Source organism: Mustela nivalis, assembly GCF_964662115.1.
Source record: "Mustela nivalis genome assembly, chromosome: 7".
Lineage (NCBI taxonomy): Eukaryota > Metazoa > Chordata > Mammalia > Carnivora > Mustelidae > Mustela > Mustela nivalis.
The window spans coordinates 52,396,221-52,417,979 of record NC_139026.1 but is presented as its reverse complement, the minus strand read 5'-3'; the positions used below and the strand labels follow the sequence as shown (position 1 = coordinate 52,417,979).

Here is a 21,759-nt window from a genome sequence, read left to right as displayed (position 1 = left end):
AACAGTGGCAATAACCCAAATATCTTATCAACTGAACAGTAAATAAAATATGGCACATCCTTACAATGGAATATCTTTCATCCATATAAAAAGTAAAGAACTGAGGGGCCCAGGTGGCTCAGTCGGTTAAGCATCTGCCTTTGGCTCAAGTAATGATCCTGGGGGCCTAGGACCAAACCCCCACCCCCCGGTCCCCATCAGGCTCCCTATGCCTGCCCTCCCCCACCCCACTTGTCCTCACTCTCTTCTGTGCTCTTTCTCTCTATCAAATAAAGAAATAAAATCTTTACAAAAAAAAAAAAAAGTAAAGCACTGATACAAAACAACAGGGATGAACCTTGAAAATACGGCACTAAATGAAAGAAGCCAGATGCAAATGGCCACGTAAGGAATTTTTCCATTTATTTACATGAATTGTCTAACCAGACAAATCCATAGAGACAGAAAATAGATTAAAAGTTGTCAGAAATGGAGGGAAAAAATTGGGAGCAGGTATATTTCTTTTGGGAATAAAGAAATATTACAACAATTACACAATGGTAATGATTGCCTAACACCATGAATATACTGAAGTCACTTAACTGGACACTTTAAAATGAACTCTAGCGTTATGTGAGTTACATCTAAATAAAAAATTACCCCAAAAATGTGCCATCTATGGGAAAAGTTGTAATGCTTCTTCCCAGATTCAGTGTTACAAATGAAGGGGGAGATATCCTTTCCTGCGGACCTTGTTCTACATTCATTCAGGTTTTCTCTTTTACTGTTCTATTTCACATTATGAAATAATATTTTATTTTTATTTTAATAAAACAAAAGTATTCTTGTTTAAAACAAGAGTACTCTCTTTTTTCCCTTGGAGAAACAAACATTCAGTCCAATACTTTGCACAATTGTGTTTTTCTATTTCCACTATAGTCTCACCTTATTCATAATTACAACTTTTAGCCCTATATAGAGAAAAACAACTGGAAGAGAGGTCATTGAGCAGTGTCAGCTCTCAAGAATACACATACTACGGGGCACCTGGGTGGCTCAGTGGGTTAAAGTCTCTGCCTTCAGTTCAGGTCATGATCTCAGGGTCCTGGGATGGAGCCCTGCATTGGGCTCTCTGCTCAGCAAGGAGCCTGCTTCCTCCTTTCTCTCTGCCTGCCTCTTTGCCTACTTATGATCTCTTTCAGTCAATTAAATAAATAAAATCTTTAAAAATTAAAAAAAAAGAATACACATACTATAATTTTCTGCAGCCACCCATGTCCCTTTTACAACTTTTCAAAGACTGGAGTTGTAAAAACAAGGAACAGAAAACATACGGCAAGGAAAATGTCTTCAGACATCTGCAGGAGCTTGCCGGACAGTGGCTGAGATCCAATATTCACACAAAGGAGCAGACTGTGGAGATGCTGGTACAGGAGCAGCTCCAGGTTCTCCTGCCCCAAGAGCTCAGAGCTCGGGCCCAGAGATGTCAGCCTGGGGTCAAAATCACTGGCTAAATCCTGCCACAGGGTTCTTGCTCAGCCTACACGTGAGAAGAAACCAACTGTTCTCTTTGTTGCAGGAACCAACAACAGTCATGGAGAAATGTGAACCTCGGGGGTTTTTTGTCTTTGTTTTTGTTTTTCTTTCGGCTTGCCTTTGACTAGTTGTAATAAGAACACATCAGAACCCATGTTTGGACCTCTCTCTGGCGGAGGTGGCTCTAATTCCTGGGACTGAGCTCCAAAAAGAGCTTCTGTTAGGACCCTCCTGTTAGGACAATCAGCCTGTTGCTTGTTCTTGCTCTGCTGAATGCCTCCTATTTTGTACTTTCTGACATGCCTTAATATATTGTTATATATCCACAAAGGTAATTGCTTCAACTTTCAGAATTTTTGATTCTTGCTGTGGTGGCATGAATAGAAGCTTCTGTAACCCCACCAATAACTCATCTTAGATGTCCTTGAACTATTAAAAGTTTAGTGCTTACAAAAAAAAAAAAAAAGAATTTTATATACAATAAATAAATAAATAAATAATCAGAACATAAAAAATAATGAATTTTATGTCCAAGAAAATCATGACTCAAATGTGAGAACATAAAAAATATTTGTATGTATATGCAACCTCGAAGTTTTGCTAGGCAAGAGCCCTAAACTGAAAACCATTCAAGAGAAAGTTTGCTAACAAAAAAGAGACATAAACTAGGGTATGCTATAAAAGATGTGAAAGCAAGAATGCTTTAAAGCGTTAGTGTTAATTATGGGTTTCTTTGAATACAATGTCCAAAATCAAAGAAACTGAGAAAGTGTAAGTTTCTATCAGGCAAGGTACACTCAGGGGATCAAAACTACATTATAATTTGAAGAGGAAAAGTTTAATATAAAGTATTATAAACAAAAACAGGAGATGGGGATAATGAGATATTGTTTATTTATTTACTCCTACCCACTGTGCCCTCCTGCCTTGAATGGAGCTACATTCTATATTGATACAGGCAGCAGTCCAGAGTCCTAACCGTGCAGAGGGATCAAAGGATCCTTTCCTCTTTGTGTTAGCTTAATCCACTTAAATACAATTGGCCCTCTTCAGGCCTGAGTGCAGGAAGCAGAAGTCAGAACTCAACCAACTTACTCTCCCCCTTCTTCAAATTTCTTCAGTGCACAATTTCCCAGTAATCAGTAGGGATACAGCAACAGGTTTAGGATTGGAATTGTGGCCTAGATGTTTGATTTTGGATAAATTACTTCCTATAACCCCTCACTTTCCTGCATAGTGTGGGGATTGCAGCCCATTCATACAAGAACCTATCACAACAGATGCACAAGATACATTTTTCTGCCATCATTCCTCTACCTCATGTACAGCTGTGGATGAAAACACCTCCCACTGCATTCCACCCACAGCGCATATGGAAATATGTGGGGGCTGTCAGATTTCTTAGTAAAGGCTGAATGGATGAAGCAAGTAGCATTTATTGGGGCTGGAAATGTTAAGCAGTTTGTTTTCAGTCCACCACAACATAAGGCCATTCTGCCTACTGAAAACTTATTACTTTACATCACATCCAACATTTGATAAAGACCAACAAACGTCACAGCCTAGCTGTCATGAACAGAAGAGGTATTTTCTCACTATGCAGAAAACATCCCATATACCTCCAGCATTATTAGCCCTCAATGCAATTAATGAGAAATATTGCCCGGAAGACCCAGTAACTGTACTTCTTTGCCTTCAGAGAAATGGAGGTAGCAGCGGAACATGAAAAAGAGAAAACTAAAGGTCACCTGTTTAATATTTGCAAAATTTAGTCACTCCTACAAAGACAAATATTTAAAATGCAAACATCCATGGTTAAGTAATATTTCAATAGTTTAATTGCTCACTTACAGATGAAACCTTGGGCAAATTACTCAACTTGATGGATTCCAATCTCAATATCTATTAAATGATACTAACCAAACCTTTACGAAATAGCTGTTTAAAATACCTAATATATGTGGAATTAATTTTTAAATTATCACATCAATTAGGCTTATAACTAATAAGAATAAAAATAGTCTATCAAATAAAATTATAATACACTGATGCCTTCTTTCCTATGAAGATCAAAGAAATAGAAGGGAAAAAAGTATAGATCGGAAGGTTTAAAAAATGATAATTTTTATCACTTACTTTATTTTTGGAAGAGTAGATGATTCAGATAAAAAATATCCAGATATCAGAAAGGGATTAAATGAAAGGCACTATCTGAATTATTATGGATACCTTATTTTTTTCATGATTTTTATTTATTTATTTGACAGACAGAAATCACATGTAGACAGAGAGGCAGGTGGGGGAGGGGGAGGGAGAAGGCTCCCTGCTGAGCAGAGAGCCCAATGTGGGGCTTGATCCCACGACCCTGGGATCATGACTGGAGCCAAAGGCAGAGGCTTTAACCCACTGAGCCACCCACACACCCCTATGGGTAGGTTATTTAACTGTTCTGAGCTTCTCTGCTTTAGAACAAAACCTTAGCATTTATGCAATTCAAAAATCTGAGATTTTAATTTCTGAAGAATGGATCTAAAGTTACATGGTATATAGTTTTGCTAAGGAATAACTTAAAATACATACAACATGATGATTGGGCTAGAGCAGACCACTTGGAGAAAGAGAGAACCAAACTTGACTTCCAAATTCTGCAAGTAAACTGTCTCTGTTACTCTCTTCTCCTGGTCTCATACCTATTAACTTTGAAAAGTAATAAAATAGTTTCCATGTGTCAGATTGTCTGGTTTGGTTTTGTTTTTTAAGTGTTAAGAGTCCATGTTGGAAGTAGAAGGGAAAGGATAGTAAAAAATTTTAAGAAAATAATAGCTCTCATTTGCTTAATTGTAAATTAACTCTATACATAAATGTCTTAAACCTGCAGCTATTGAATCATTAAAGTTTTGAGGAGCCACATTTTATGTATGGTTTACTGATTTAGTGAGTAGGCAGGGATTTTATCTTACTGTTGTATATTCAGATTTGGGGACTGGCAAGTTTTAGCTGTCATGAACATGAAGAATATGATATATGTATCATAAAAGATTGCTAGGAGGATTTATACAGATACTGCTTAACACAATTCCTTCCAAGTAGGAAATACGTAGGAAACACACATTCTCTTTCAGCTCATAGGGATTCAGAGTATGGAGAGATTATACTGAGCTGACTAGTTCAGGAAAGTTTTTGTGTCAAAGGTGTCGCTTGGGATAATTCCCAAAGAATGGGTAGAATTGTGCCTGGAAATATGCAGGGACAAGGATGTGGGGGGAAATAGGATATGGGAGAATAAAACAGATAAAGGAAACTTATCAACAAAGTCAAGAGAGTAAACTCACAGGAACACCTGGTTGGCTCAGCTGGTAGAGCATGCAACTCTTGATCTTAGGGTTATAAGTTCGAGTCCCACATTTGGTGTAGAGATTACTTAAAAATAAAATTTTAAAGAAAAGAACGAAAAAGAAAGAAGATTTCCCATACCTCTGAGTAATTATATTCAATGATTAGAACTAAAATACTGCAATATAACACATTTTATATGAACTTTTTTTTTGGTAAGTAAAGATAATTTATAAGCATATAAGCATAAGCATATATTTGACATAAGCATATATTTTTGAACCTGGAAGTATTAATATTAATATATTAATATTGATTATCTCAAGAGGGTGAGAATGAAGAATGTTAATCTAATGCACTGTGTACTTGTATGTGCTTACACATTATTGACAGAAATAAAAATTTGTTGATAAAAAAATTACTGATTTGGGGGCACCTGGGTGGCTCAATGGGTTAAGCTTCTACCTTCAGCCCAGGTCATGATCTTTGGGTCCTGGGATCAAGTCCTGCGTCAGGCTCTCTTCTCAGCAGGGAGCCTACTTCCTCTCTCTCTCTCTCTCTCTCTCTCTCTGCCTGCCTCTCTGCCTACTTGTGATCTCTGTCTGTCAAATAAATAAATAAATCTTTTCAAAATAAATAAATATTTATTTATTTATTTGACACAGAGAGATCACAAGTAGGCAGAGAATCAGGCAGAGAGAGAGAGAGGAGGAAGCAGGCTCCTTGCTGAACAGAGAGCCCAATTCTGGGCTCGATCCCAGGACCCTGGAATCATGACCTGAGCTGAAGGCAGAGGCTTAACCCACTGACCACCCAGGCTCCCCTAACTTAACCCCTTTTAAGACATGTATATTGTCTCCAGAAACTCAAGAGACATCACCTACCTTGTAGTGCATATGAATTCAGATCAATGTTGCTACTAAGCTCTTTAAAAACTATTTGAAATACTGAAACAGCACTGGAGAATTTCTGAAAATTGAAGAATAAAGAAGCCACCTGGAATCATGCCAAAAACTAATTACATTTTAGGGGACTAGTTGAGCTACCTGTAATCAGCAACTCAAGGCTTTCTATTAACTCACTGACTATGAATTACCTGCCTGACTCCCTGCCTACTTGTGATCTCTTTGTGTCAAATAAATAAATAAATAAAATTTTTTTTAAATTACAGATTTTGGCTAAGGCATATCTGAGTAACCATAGAGAAACAGGAATTATATTATGTTTTCAGTTTTGCTGTTATAAAGAAAATTATTTTACAGTATAGATATGAGTTATTTTATGTAATGGATATATGTTTACTGAAATTTTTCAGTTGAATTTATATAAATTCAGTCGTGGTGTTCATGTATCAGTGATGTTTATTTAGGCAAATTTTAATGTAAATCCTTTTTTTAACATATAATGTATTATTTGTTTCAGAGGTACAGATCTATGATTCATCAGTCTTACACAATACACTAGATTTAGAGCATATTTTAATCTGTTAGTAGAAACTGTATCCCAAAATTTTAAAGAAATAAAAACATATATATATATATATATATATGTATATATATATATATATGAAATAAGGTTAAACACAATGAAGAGATAGAATATGACTATAAAAATGAAAATTTAAAAAGGTATTGATAAGACGTTGGTTAAAATAGGAAAGAGGAAAAATTTTTTTAAAATTAGGAAAAGAAAAAATAAAGAAAATTTTTAAAAGTTAACTTTGGAAGACTAAAGAATCATGGGGGAAAAGCCATGAATTCTATGTGCTGTATCCCCTAGCTCTGGAGTTCCTCAATTCTCATTGATAGGTAAACTTGGTCTCAGCTGTATGTTCTTGCTAATCTTCTGGGGGAGGGACCTGTTGCTGTGAATCTCAAATGTCTTTGGCCGAGGCAGAATTGCAATGCCCTTGCCAGGGGCCAGGCTAACTAATCTGCTTGGGTTTACTCTCAGGAGCTTTTGTTCCCTGAACACTTCTGTACTGCTTTGGAGGACGAGAATGAAGACCACAGCCTCCCAGTCTCCAGCCTGGAGGAGCCAAGAGATTGGGGCCACACTCCTCAATATGCCCTCAGAGAAAAGCAGTCAATCGCTACCATTTCCCTGGTCTCCAGCAGCACCCCAAGCTCATGAGGCCTGTGACCGAGGGTTTTTGTCTCTGGCGCATAGCTCCATTTGGAGTCTCCAAACCCAGTCGATTCCTGTAGTGTGCTCCCACACCACTCCTTCCAGAGGAGGAAAGAGGGGGTCTCCCCAGATCTGCCTCCTGTGGGGCCCCTGCTTGAAGAAGCATATACGTTTCTCCACTGTGCCTCGGATCATAATTTAAGGTAACCTTGAGCTGAAAGCTCACTCTTCGGCTCCATCTCTGTAACCGGCTTCCCCACTCTGACGCCTGGGAGCTCTGTCTGGTCTTTCTGTGACCTCCTAAGTCCTGAGACCACACTGTCCCAGCCAGGGTTCCACTCCACCCCACCCCCCACCCCGCTTAGCTACTGGAGCAATGTCCCTCCGTGGACTAGACTTCTGAAAGTTCTGACCCTGTGCCCCACCTCTCCACTGGACCCAGCTGATGGAGGCTCCCTCCCCCTCCTGCGGTCTCTCTTTTCATATAGCACCCCAAACTCACTTCTCTGCACGTCCTACCTTCCAGAGTAGTCACTTTTCTGTTCATAGAATTGTTACTATTCTTTTCTTTGATCGCCTGTTAAGTTTGTAGATGTTCAGAATGCTTTGATAACTATCTAGCTGAATTCCTGGGACCAGACGAAAATTAGGTCTCCTTTTCCTCCGCCACATCTTTTTATGCATTGAATAATCACCAGTAGTTCATTATATATGTGTACTTTTATGGCTATATATTCAGGAATTCAGATATTAATGCTCTATAACACAAAGAATGCCTATAAAACTGTAACATCCTTGAAGCAACTTTCAGCAGACTGGGTGGGTAAAGCACTACTCAGGAGTAAAAAATATAATTCTTACACCAGGCAGTGATAGAATGTTCATCTTAATGCTTTTAGTCCATTGACATTTGCTATAGAACCAAATGTAGCAAGACATATATATTGTTAGGAAAAACACATAAATGCTTGCTATCCTGCATTTTTCTCTGATATCAGCCTTCTTCTCTACCCAGGCAGTATGTGGTCCTGGGCCCCTCCCTGCTCCACACTGGGACGCCTGAGAAAGGCTATCTGAACAAGGCAGTGTCTGTAAGTGCTTCCTTGGAGTCCATTGGAGGCAACCAGAGCCTCTTCACTGACCTGGTGGTGGAGAAGGACTTATATCACTGCATCTCCTTCACTTGAGTACTATCTGCCTGTCCTTGTTTGATACAGCATATTGAGTCATGGTGATGGGGAAGTGGTGCTGAATCCCAAAGAATAACTTTAATGTTAGTGAGGACTTCATAAAGTACTAAAGAGAGTGGGTTTTCAGCTACTAAGGACAAAGTATGGATCTTCCACCAACTTAGGAAAGAAATATTTTTTATGTGTGAAAATCCAATTTAAGTTCTAAAAAAAGAATCCTATTAGCCATAGAAAACATATGACTTGGTCTGAGAGATTTTTGAGCTTTGATATATAACCATCTCTTTAAGGCCAGAGTAGGACAGTGCTTAGAAAAAGATTATACAAAAATCTCAAGGAAGGACAGCATGTAGCAGAATGTTTCCCCTTGGTGAGATGTTAGACATCTGTGTCTTCTGAATGTATAAATGGTGCGAGATAGTCAAAGCAAACATCCAGTACCTCTTTGAAGTTGCCCAGATTGCCATACTCAGCTATCATATTCTCCCACGTTTTTACAGAGAGACTTCTTTCCATTCCTCCATGACATATATACTCTGTTAATAGGAGAATTATTTAAGAATGAGAGTTCCTGGTAAGCTGTATGGAGATTTGGGTCCCACTGATGTGTGCTCTTACTGATCTATTTCCCCTATATCTTATATTATTATCTTCAAGCATTTCTAGAGAAATATTTATACTTAGCAATTTGTGAGGCTGAAAGAGAGACAGAAAACAGTCATGAATTAAGGATTGGGAGGGAAAAGATTGTGTGGCTCCTCAGCAGTGTTCTTTGTTCCGTAGCTCCCAAGGATCTCATCCTCTTCAGAGGTGGCATTCCTCACTGTCCAGATAAAGGGACCAACACAAGACTTTAGGAAGAGGAACACAGTGCTGGTAAAGAATGCTCAAAGTCTGGTCTTTGTCCAGACAGACAAACCCATATATAAACCAGCACATACAAGTATGTCAGGAAATTCCTCTATTTCTCTTAGTCAGGGGGCAGTGCTGAGAAGGAGAGGACTCCCCTCAGCAGGTTTTGTAGAGTAAACTGCTTTATCATGTCTGAATCTTATCAGGGAATTTCTTTTTCAGTAAAATTCCATATTGTCTCTGTGGATGAGACTTTTCACCCCCTGAATGAACTGGTAAGTATCTCGAGAGTTATGGCTTTGGTGGACGGTTGGGTGGGAGTAGCCCCCCAAGTGGGAGCAGGGAGGTCCCGTAACAGCAAGAAGACAAAAAAAACATTCCTTTTGGAACATGGGCTCCAGCCACACCACAGATCTAGAGCCTTATGGAAGGCCTAACTGAAGGGTGAGAGATGAGGAAGATATTTCTCTTACACAGTAATTAATCATTTGACAATAGCTAGATTTATTGCTGTGAACACAATACATTAAACATAATGAAGAGACACAATAAAGAAGTTAGGCACTATCCATACTCTCAAGGAGTTTATGATTAATTAAAGTGTGAAGAGTTTCATTGATTCTGAATATATCTCTCCATCTATCTGTAGTAGACAATGTTGTAATATGGTAATAAATACATATATGTATATTATATTTTTTTCTATAATATGTATTAATACATAATGTAGCATAGATATCATATAGAATATATATTATATACAAAGATTTCATTTTTGCTAACTGGGTGTCCCTTCTTCTAACTAGCTTTCAACAAGGCAAAGAAACAAAGCTACTTTAAAAACACTGAAAAAATAAAATAAAATAAACACAGTTTTTAAATTAGAAAAAATACGCTTGGGTAACTCTTAACCAAATCATTCTGAGAACTCTATTCCTATTTGGTCTTAATAATAACATATCACTCTATTAATATCCACTTCCTAATTAATGCAACTAAACAGTATAGTCATATTCTTTATCTCAGTACCTAATTACTAGTAAATAATATTAATAAATTAGTAAATATTAATAAAACTTATTCACCAATAACATTTTTTAAGGAAATGGCAACACAATGATTGTTGCGGAAATATTTACTCTTAGAACTATTTACTGGTTTCCCTAAGTAATTCTAGTTCTCTAATGTTTCAGGTTAAACTTTATCATATCTTACTACAGATACTATTTTTCCTAAGTAAGCTATTGAATCATGAGTCTGATATCACAGCCTTTGGTGAAATTCTAACACATTGCTTCTTTCCTTTTTTCAAATAGATTCCACTGGTATACCTTGAAGTAAACAACAGAGTCTCATATAAAGAAATCAACATATTTAAAGTTAGAAGTTCTGATATTCCTTACAGACAAATTACTATTTTAAAAAATCCCTTCAGATCTAAAATTTCCTACTCCTAAATGTCAGGTTTATTCTATTTTATCTTTCTTCTGTGTTTATCTCCTCTGAAGGCAAGGCCAGTTACCAACCCCATTTGTCATTTGTTTGGTTCAAGGACTATCATGGCTACATAATTACTCCCCTTGCTCCTTGTTTATCTCTAGGACCCAAAAAGAAATTGAATTGGACAATAGCAGAGTCTCAGATTGGAGAGTGGCCTCCAACAGCTGGCCTTTCCTCTCTTGTCTGAGCCCATTCAGGGTTCTTACAAGGTGGTGGTACAGAAGGAATCAGGTGAAAGGATAAAGCACACCTTCACTGTAGAAGAATTTGGTATGCATTCTGAAAAATGAAAAAGATAGAACTTTTTGTTTCATACCATGCACTCACTTAGACTTTCTGAATGTCCCATAGGTATGTTGAACTTGGATTAGAATCAACTTGAGTGGTTTGTAAAGACATCATAATTCTGTGCACCAGAAACTCACAAGAGCTTGAATTTCAGTAGCAAGTTATACTTTGCTGAGTATCAAAATTCTTATTTCAGTGGAGCCAACATCCCTTGATAGTGTCGTTGAGATCTGCTGTGATCATAAAGTCATTTAAATTTTGCATGAATTGTTAAAATTTATCATCTTAAAGCTGGCACTTGAAAAATGGATCTAGCATTTCAGGGTATTATATTGGGAAAAGTTATAGACATGAAATATTTGTATTTCCATTAAATGTTCACCGTCTCCCTATTTCCATTATCTCTACCAACAGTGTTTCCCAAGTTTGAGGTCAAAGTTCAGGTGCCAAAGAAAATCAGTATCCTGGATGAAAAAGTGAACATATCAGAATGTAAGATGTGAGTTAAATTGCTTTTGTCTGAAATTTCATATTTTGCCTCAATTTTGAGTCATTATATATATAATTATAAGTTAACTTTCTGCAGAATTTAAAAATTAAAAGTTTATTTCAATGACTTATTCCAGCTGCTTATTACTAAATTTTTCAAATATACAAAGGAATAGAAGACCCCCATAATCATGGTTTTAACAATTGACATCATTCTATATTTGCTACATTGGGTTTTTTTTGCTTTAATATTTCAGGATAAATTACAAAGATCATGACATTGTCCCCTAGATGCAGTACTATGTACCTCTAAAAATTACTGACATTTTTTCCCTGCATAGTTATGATGCCATTATGACACTTTACAACATTAAAAGTATTTTTCCAGTACTAAATCTTATTTTACAATCAAGTTCCCTCAATCTTTCTAAAATGCTGTTTACTCATTGCTTTCCGTTATTATGACTCAAGTGTACCCTTTTGTTCCAACTCTCTGCAATGGAAATTTTCAACTGAATGCAAAAGTTAACAAAATAGTAAAATGAAAATCCATGTACCCATCAACAATGATAAAAATTATGAAATTTTGAGAATTTTATTCCATTTATTCTCCCCCCTTCCAATTTTTTTCTCCAATACTTTTTTTAACAAGCCATGGGAATCTGTAAATATATTAAAGCTTTGAAAGTCCTTAACCTCAGGGTGCCTGTGTGGCTCAGTCTGTTAAGCTTCTGTCTTCAGCTCAGGTTATGATTCCAGAGACCTGGGACTGAGCCCTGCATCAAGCTTCCTGCTCATAGAGAGCCTGCTTCGCCCTCTCCCTCTGTCTGCTGCTCTACCTACTTGTATTTTCTCTCTCTCTCTGTCAAAAAATAAATAAGTAAAAACAAAAATCTTTAACCTCTTTTTCTCCGCATGATGTTAATTTATTGAAAAGCGTAGGTCATTTGGTTTGCAAAAGCCCCACTTGCTGGATTTGCCTGATTGCTTCCTAATGGTATATTGAATTGATTAATTTCAATTTCTCCTCTGGACAGTTTCAAGAGGATACCTGGAGTATTTTGCATAGATAGGTCATAGATCCTCTTGATGAAGTATAAGAACAGATTTTTAAAATCTGAAATAATCTGTTTTTAATTTTTTGAGAAACTTCCATGCTGTTTTGCATTTATACTGCACCATTTTACATTTCCATCAACAATGTGCATAATGACTAGTATCATAAAGTTTCTCCCTATATTTTTGACAGAAATTTTATAATTTCAGGTGTTATAGTTAAGTCTTTAATCTATTTTGAGTCAATATTTGTGTATGGTGTAACATAAGGGTTTACTTTCATTCTTTTACATGTAGATACCCAGTTTTCCTGAGAATTTTGTTGACGATACTATCCTAGTCACTATGTATTTTTGGCACTTTCCAAAGACTAACAGAATATATATAAATAAATTTATTTCTGGGCTTTGATCCATTAAAAAAGTAAAAAGCTTTTCCTTTTTTCTCAAGACTGTTTTGAGCTTTTAAGGTCTTTTGTTGTTCTGTATGAATTTTAAGATGTTTTTTTCTATTCCTGTAAAGAATGCCATTATGATTTTGATAGGGACTGCATTGAATCTGGAGATTGCCTTGGATAGTATGGCTATCTTAATATTGTCTTCCAATCCATGAACATAGGATGTCTTTCCATTTATTTATGACTACATTCTTTCATTGATGTTTTGTAGTTTTCAGTGTACAAGTCTTTCACCTTCTTGGTTAAGTGTATTACTAAATCTTTTATTATTTTTTCTGCTATTGTAAATAGGATTGCTCTCTTCATTTCTTTCTCATATAATCCATTGTTAGTGTACAGAAACACAGCTGGGTTTGTATGTTGATTTTGTATCCTGCAACTTTATGGGATTGGTTTATTAGTTCTAACAGTTTGTGTGTGTGTGTGATGGCATTAGAGGGGATTCTATATATTATATTATGTCCTCTGCAAATAGTGATAGTTTTACTTCTTTTCTGATTTGGATGACTTATTTTTTTGGTATGCTTTCTATTTTTTTATTTGAGTATAGTTGACACATAATGTGACATCAGTTTCATTTGTACAACAAATAAAACAATTTTATATATTATGCTGAGCTCAGTTCAAGTGTGGCTACCATCTGTCACCATATAACATGATTACAATGTTATTGAATATATTCCTTTTGCTGTACCTTTTACTCCCATAACGGGAAACCTGTGTCTTCCATTTCCTTTCACCCATTTTGTCCATCCCCTCTAGCAATCATTAATTTGTTCTCTGTATGTATAAACCTGATTCTTCCTTTTGTTTGTTTATTCATTTTTTGTTTTCCAGATTCCATACATAAGTGAAATTATACAGTATCTGCTTCTCTGTTTATTTCATTTAACATAATACCCTCCAGTTTCAACCATGTTGTTGTAAATGGCAAGAACTCATCCTTTTTATTGTTGAGTCGTATCTTCTTTATCCATTCATCTATTTTTTTTTTTACAGATTTTGTTTGTTTATTTATTTTTTTGACGGACAGAGATCACAAGTAGGCAGAGAGGCAGGCAGAGAGAGAGGAGGAAGCAGGCTCCTTGCTGAGAAGAGAGCCAGATGCGGGGCTCAATACCAGGACCCTGGGATCATGACCTGAGCTGAAGGCAGAGGCTTTAACCCACTGAGCCACCCAGGTGCCCCTCCATTCATCTATTGATGGACACTTGGGTTGCTTCCATACCTTGATTATTGTAAAAAATGTTGCAGTAAACATGGTGGTGCATATATCTTTTCAAGTTAGTATTTTCATTTTCTTTCAAATTAGTATTTTCATTTTCACTTTCATTTTCTTTCATTTTCATTTTCTAAATATCCAGTAGCAGGATTATTGGGTCATATGGTGATTACATTTTCAATTTTTTGGAAAACCTCCATAATTTTTCACAGCCGCTGTACCAATCTACATTCCTACCAACAGTGTACAAGGATTCCTTTTTCTCCACCATCTTTGCTGACATGGGGTATAATATTCTAAATATGTCTCTTAAGTCCATGCAGTCTCTAAGGTTGTTCAGTCTGTTTCCTTATTGAATTTATGTCTGGATAGTCTATCTATTATGGACTATCTATTATAGTATCCTGTTATTATTGTATCATTGTCTGTTTCTCCTTTTTGTTCCATCAGTGTTTGTTCATATATTTAAGTGCTTTGATGCTAGGTGCATATATATTTATAATTGCTATGTCTTCTTGGTGAATTGATCCTTTTATCATTATATAATTTCCTCTTTGTCTTTTATGACAGTTCTTGACTTAAAGTCAATTTTGTGTGATATTAATATAACCACTGCTGATCTTCTTTGGTACCATTTTTATGGAGTATCTTTTTCTATCTCTTTACTTTTGGTCTATATGTGTCTTTAAATCTAAAGTTCATCTCCTGTATATATCATATAGTTGGATCTTGTATTTTTAATCTATTCATCCCCTTTGTTTTTTATTGGATAATTTACATTTAAAGTAATTATTGATAGTGAAGAATTTACTAATGCTATTTTTGAATTTTTTTCTGTCTTGTAGGATTCTTTTCTTCTTTAACCTTTTGCAATTACAAATAACTCTTACATTTCATTTCAAGCTTGAGAATTAAAACTCATTTCCTACAAATCATCAGTAGCAGAAGAACCAGCCAGGGTAAAAGAAGACAAATAAACAAATACCCATCTGAATATTATATACTGGAAGCATCAAAGCATCTGGACCTCTGCCTCAATTCTGTCTTCAAGTCAAAACCAAGGAATTAATTGTTTAATTTAACAGCATCTTAGGAAGATATCTGTTATCTTAGAAAGGGGTTTCAGAATAAGTTGCTCTGATTACGTTTTTAATTTGAAGTGATATTTGAGGCATTTACAAATAGGAAAGAAAACTAATGCCCAAAGCAATCCAATTACTAATCATTCCATTTTTAATAAGAAAGAGCAAACTAATAGAAATATGGAGCACACACACACACACAATTTGTTTTTAATATAGCTCATGATTGTTAGGTTTTATCAGGGCTCTTTCTTCGTGTGTGTGTGTGTGTGTGTGTGTGTGTGTGTGTGTGCTATTATGATGTTGGGTTTGTTATTTCTATTATTTATTTGTTTATTTATGTTCTATTTATTATCTAAGTTTTCTCATTTGGTATAAACAACAAGTTTTGATTTTACAATGACAGAATAAAAAGAATGATAAAAAATAAATAGGCTAAAAGGAAGAAATTTTTTAAATCCTGAAGGAAAATTTATTGTATATTGCAGCAAAATTTCAAATGGTTTAATGAGGAGTACCTCTTGATAAAGAAATTTTCCAGGCATATTTCAGTTGATATGAGCCCCAAATGATAAAGAAGTATAAGTAACTATAAAGAGTAATTATTTGATCTGGGGTAGGTTGGTGGTGAAAAATATAGATACCTTTTTGCAGTTCCTGATGTATCTCTTATGTGACAGATATACCTACAAGAAACCTGTCCCAGGACTTGCAACTGTAATCATTGGCAGAAAATTATTTCATCCTGCTTATTGCCAAAAGCAAGAGTTCTGTGAGAAATTGAGTCAACAGTTTACTTTACAGTTTTCTCTCTAGGGGCTATCAGTGTTGACAATCACTGAGCTACCCCCATTTCACTCAGTGAAAAGAGGATATTGGAGTAAGCTTATCCCAAAATATTTTACACCAAAAAGGAAAAGTAATTACTCTTCCTGGTCAATAAAATTCTCATTTTGAAGACTAACCCTTTGAGATTATAAAGTAGATGTGAATATTAAATTCCTGAAGGTTGGTTAACGTGGTTTTTTTTTTTTTTTAAGATTTTATTTATTTGACAGAGAAAGAGAGATCACAAGTAGGCAGAGAAGCAGACAGAGAGGGGGGGAAGCAGGCTCCCCACCAAGAAGAGAGCCAGATGTGGGGCTCGATCCCAGAACCCTGAGATCATGACCCAGGCTGAAGGCAGAGCCACCCAGGCACCCCTGATTAACATGTTTAACCCAAAGAAGTTGTTTTGGCATCGGAAAGAAAATAGATTTAGTGACTATTGGTCTTTTTTTTTTTTAGTTAACATATAATGTATTATTAACCCCAGGGGTACACATCTGTGAATCGCCAGGTTTACACACTTCATAGCAGTCACCATAGTACAACCCCCCCAATGTCCATAATCCAACCACCCTCTCTCTACCCCCCGCACCCCCAGCAACCCTCAGTTTGTTTTGTGAGATTAAGAGTCTCTGATGGTTTGTCTCCCTCCTGATTCCATCTTGTTTCATTTATTCTTTTCCTACCCCTTAAATCCCCCCATGTTGCTTCTCGGCGTCTTCATATCAGGGAAATCATATTGTCTTTCTCCGACTGACTTATCTCACTAAGCATAATACCCTCTAGTTCCATCCACATTGTCACAAATGACAAGATTTCATTTCTTTTGATCGCTGCATAGTATTCCACTGTATTTTTTTTACCACATCTTCTTTATCCTTTCATCTATTGATGGACATCTAGGTTCTTTCCATAGTTTGGCCATTGTGGACATTGCTGCTATAAACATTCGGGTGCATGTGCCCCTTGACTATTGATCTTAATCAGTATGACATTTATCAATTTTTTTTAATTTTTAATTTTTTATTTTTTTATAAACATATAATATATTTTTATCCCCCCGGGTATAGGTCTGTGAATTACCAGGTTTACACACTTCACAGCACTCACCATAGCACATACCCTCCCGAATGTCCATAACCCCACCCCCCTTCTCCCAGCCGCCCTCAACCCAGAAGCCCTCAGTTTGTTTTGTGAGATTAAGAGTCACTTATGGTTTGTCTCCCTCCCAATCTCATCTTGTTTCATTCATTCTTCTCCTACCCTCTTAAGCCCCCATGTTGCATCACCACTTCCTCATATCAGGGAGATCATATGATAGTTTTCTTTCTCTGCTTGACTTATTTCGCTAAGCATGATACGCTCTAGTTCCATCCACGTTGTCGCAAATGGCAAGATTTCATTTCTTTTGATGGCTTCATAGTATTCCATTGTGTATATATACCACATCTTCTTGATCCAGTCATCTATTGATGGACATCAAGGTTCTTTCCATAGTTTGGCTATTGTGGACATTGCTGCTATAAAAATTTGGGTGCACATGCCCCTTTGGATCACTACATTTGTATCTTTAGGGTAAATACCCAGTAGTGCAATTGCTGGGTCATAGGGCAGTTCTATTTTCAACATTTTGAGGAACCTCCATGCTGTTTTCCAGAGTGGCTGCCCCAGCTTGCATTCCCACCAACAGTGTAGGAGGTTTCCCCTTTCTCCGCATCCTCGCCAGCATCTGTCATTTCCTGACTTGATTTTAGCCATTCTGACTGGTGTGAGGTGATATCTCATTGTGGTTTTGATTTGTATTTCCCTGATGCCGAGTGATATGGAGCACTTTTTCATGTGTCTGTTGGCCATCTGAATGTCTTCTTTGCAGAAATATCTGTTCATGTTTTCTGCCGATTTCTTGATTGGATTATTTGTTCTTTGGGTCTTGAGTTTGCTAAGTTCTTTATAGACTCTGGACACTAGTCCTTTATCTAATATGTCATTTGCAAATATCTTCTCCCATTCATTCAGTTGTCTTTTGGTTTTGTTAGCTGTTTCCTTTGCTGTGCAAAAGCTTTTGATCTTGATGAAATCCCAATAGTTCATGTTTGCCCTTGCTTCCCTTGCCTTTGGTGATGTTCCTAGGAAGATGCTGCTATGGCTGAGGTCGAGGAGGTTGCTGCCTGTGTTCTCCTCAAGGATTTTGATGGATTCCTTTCTCACATTGAGGTCCTTTATCCATTTTGAGTCTATTTTCGTGTGTGGTGTAAGGAAATGGTCCAATTTCATTTTTCTGCATGTGGCTATCCAATTTTCCCAACACCTATTGAAGAGGCTGTCTTTTTTCCATTGGACATTCTTTCCTTCTTTGTCAAAGATTAGTTGACCATAGAGTTGAGGGTCTATTTCTGGGCTTTCTATTCTGTTCCATTGATCTATGTGTCTGTTTTTGTGCCAGTACCATGCTGTCTTGATGATGACGGCTTTGAAGAAATGGATACATTCCTAGAAACATATAAACTACCACAACTGAACCAGGAAGAAATAGAAAGCCTGAACAGACCCATAACAAGTAAGGAGATTGAAACAGTCATCAAAAATCTCCAAACAAACAAAAGCCCAGGGCCAGACGTCTTCCCGGGGGAATTCTACCAAACATTTAAAGAAGAACGAATTCCCATTCTCCTGAAACTGTTCCAAAAAATAGAAATGGAAGGAAAACTTCCAAACTCATTTTATGAGGACAGCATCACCTTGATCCCAAAACCAGACAAGGATCCCATCAAAAAAGAGAGCTATAGACCAATATCCTTGATGAACACAGATGTGAAAATTCTCACCAAAATACTAGCCAATAGGATTCAACAGTACATTAAAAGGATTATTCACCACGACCAAGTGGGATTTATTCCAGGGCTGCAAGGTTGGTTCAACATCTGCAAATCAATCAATGTGATACAACACGTCAATAAAAGAAAGAACAAAAACCATATGATACTCTCAATAGATGCTGAAAAGGCATTTGACAAAGTACAATATCCCTTCCTGATCAAAACTCTTCAAAGTGTAGGGATAGAGGGCACATACCTCAATAACATCAAAGCCATCTATGAAAAACCCACCGCAAATATCATTCTCAATGGAGAAAAACTGAAAGCTTTTCCGCTAAGGTCAGGAACACGGCAGGGATGTCCATTATCACCACTGCTATTCAACATAGTACTAGAAGTGCTAGCCTCAGCAATCAGACAACAAAAGGGAATTAAGGGCATCCAAATTGGCATAGAAGAAGTCAAACTATCATTCTTCGCAGATGATATGATACTATATGTGGAAAACCCAAAAGACTCCCCTCCAAAACTGCTAAAACTTGTACAGCAATTTAGTAAAGTTTCAGGATATAAAATCAATGCACAAAAATCAGTTGCATTTCTCTATACCAACAACAAGACAGAAGAAAGAGATATTAAGGAGTCAATCCCATTTACAATTGCACCCAAAACCATAAGATACCTAGGAATAAACCTAACCAAAGAGGCAAAGAATCTATACTCAGAAAACTATAAAGTACTCATGAAAGAAATTGAGGAAGACACAAAGAAATGGAAAAATGTTCCATGATCCTGGATTGGAAGAATAAACATTGTGAAAATGTCTATGCTCCCTAAATCAATCTACACATTTAATGCAATTCCTATCAAAGTACCATCCATCTTTCTCAAAGTAATGGAACAAATAATCCTAAAATTTATATAGAACCAGAAAAGACCTCAAATAGCCAAAGGAATATTGAAAAAGAAAGCCAAAGTTGGTGGCAACACAATTTCGGACTTCAAGCTCTATCAATTTTTTTTTAATTTCTCTCAGCTCAACAGCAATAACTGCATCACCCAAGAAGTAAAATCAAACATACTCCAGATTAAAAATATGGGTTATGATATGCAACTTAAAGTGGAAGCCAAGATCAGAAAAGAGGGAACAGGTTTGAACTCTGAATTAATATAGGGAGTGAAACAATAAACATTTGTTTATTTTCCATAACAAAAAAAGGGTCATAGGAAGGTGAAAGGAAATGAATTTGAGTACTAAAATAACTTCCAAGAGAACTTACTCGTCTCAACATATTCTTAGACCTAGTATTTACTAGAAATGGGACCAGTGAAATCACAAAGATTGTAACCAGACTCAAGTTTGTGAAAGTGGATTCACACTTTAGATGAAGAATCCCCTTCTTTGGACAGGTAGAGTATATTGCAATTCACAAGTAATGAAATATCCAATTGTACCTATCTTTGGGGCACAATTACCTAGCCTACAACTAGTTAATGCTATCAGTTAATTAATATGACCCAAACCATGAAGCCAAGCAAAACTACTTTCTTTCATAAATGTCACTGACAAAATGTTCAAGCACATACTGTAGTATTTTGAAAATCAGAGGTACTCTTTCTTTCCAGAATATATAGCTGATGAAGATGCTTAATATGATGTGAGTTAATTATTATGTCAAACACTTCTACCACCCATCTGACATGAAATGTATACCCACTGATATCCAGACAGCATCAAAATTTTAAGAGAATTTCTTACAAATGAATCTCAGTTTATGACTACCCATATCCTCCTTTACACCTGCTGTTCTATTTGGTAATAGATAAGTGGTTTTGCTTTTATTTTTTTCTCTTTCAATTTTTTAAAATTTTAGTTAATTAACATATAATGTAATGTTGGTTTCAGGAGTAGAATTTTATGATTCATCACTTTCATATAACTCCCAGTGCTCATCACAAGTGCCCTCCTTAAACCCATCACCCATCAAGCCCATCTACCACCCACCACCCACCACCTTCCATCAACCCACAGTTTGTTCTCTATCATTAAGACTTGTCTTATGGTTTGCTTCCTTCTATCTCTCTTTTTTCTTTTCCTTCCCATATGTCTAGACTGGATATGTGCAGTTTTAATTTTAGGCATAGGAACTATAATAGTGTACATTTTATGGCCATTATTATTAAATTACTTTCAAACTTAAGGTTTACATGTTAATTTTAACTAATAATTTTACCCCCTTTTTTTAAGCATTTATAATTATTTACCCATTCCATAATTATTTCTTTAAATTACATATAATTTTTCTCAAAAAAAAAAAAGCACCTTTTGTGGGCAGCTTATGTGGTTTGTTTCAGGAAATGAAAAAGACCTGAGGATCCAAAAAAAAAAAAAAAAAAAGAAGAAGATGAAGAAAAAGGTGAAAGACGTGAGGTTACAAATGGGAAAAAAATAAAATTTTGTAATAAATATGAAAAATATGGAAGGGCTTTTTCTGAATGTGCTTTTGCTTTTTCTTTCAGTTATGGTAGCAAAAGAATTTGGTCCCATGAGTTCTGTCTTCTCTGAATATTATCCACATAATTTATCAAATTATTTTCTTTTTTATGTGCTTCTGGTGGTTGGGAAAGATGTGCCCATCCCCAATAAACTTGTCTTTATCTTTGCAAATGAAGCAAATTATCTTTATAATGCAACTTGTACGGTTTTCAATCAATACTACTACTATCTTGGGTAACAAAATTTCTGTCATGGTAAGTATGAAAGGAAAAAAAAAAACCTGAGGACAAAGAGAAACCTTAGTATACCAATCATTTATTTAAAAGTGAAGAAGCACACAAATACTGTATTTGAGAGAAAGAAATAAGAAGCTACCCAACTTAGAGCTAAACTTAGGATTTAAAAATTTAATTACAAATAACAAAAACAGTAGAAGAGATACTATCAAAGTGACTGATCATTTCATTAGCCTTATCTTTAAACTTTTATGTATTATGCCAAAAAAAG

General features: G+C 36.1%; 1 pseudogene across 1 annotated transcript in view; it reads left to right on the top strand.

The window, feature by feature from the left end:
- The first annotated feature begins 6,847 nt into the window (after positions 1 to 6,847).
- LOC309870226 (pregnancy zone protein-like) overlaps positions 6,848 to 21,759 on the top strand; it is a 58,657-nt pseudogene continuing 43,745 nt past the window's right edge. The window contains exons 1-9 of the transcript in view: positions 6,848 to 7,051; positions 7,974 to 8,159; positions 8,949 to 9,108; positions 9,240 to 9,292; positions 10,334 to 10,354; positions 10,619 to 10,787; positions 11,220 to 11,304; positions 15,792 to 15,883; positions 21,276 to 21,280. The product of the transcript in view is annotated as a pregnancy zone protein-like (transcript). The remainder of the gene's footprint in view (positions 7,052 to 7,973; positions 8,160 to 8,948; positions 9,109 to 9,239; positions 9,293 to 10,333; positions 10,355 to 10,618; positions 10,788 to 11,219; positions 11,305 to 15,791; positions 15,884 to 21,275; positions 21,281 to 21,759) is intronic.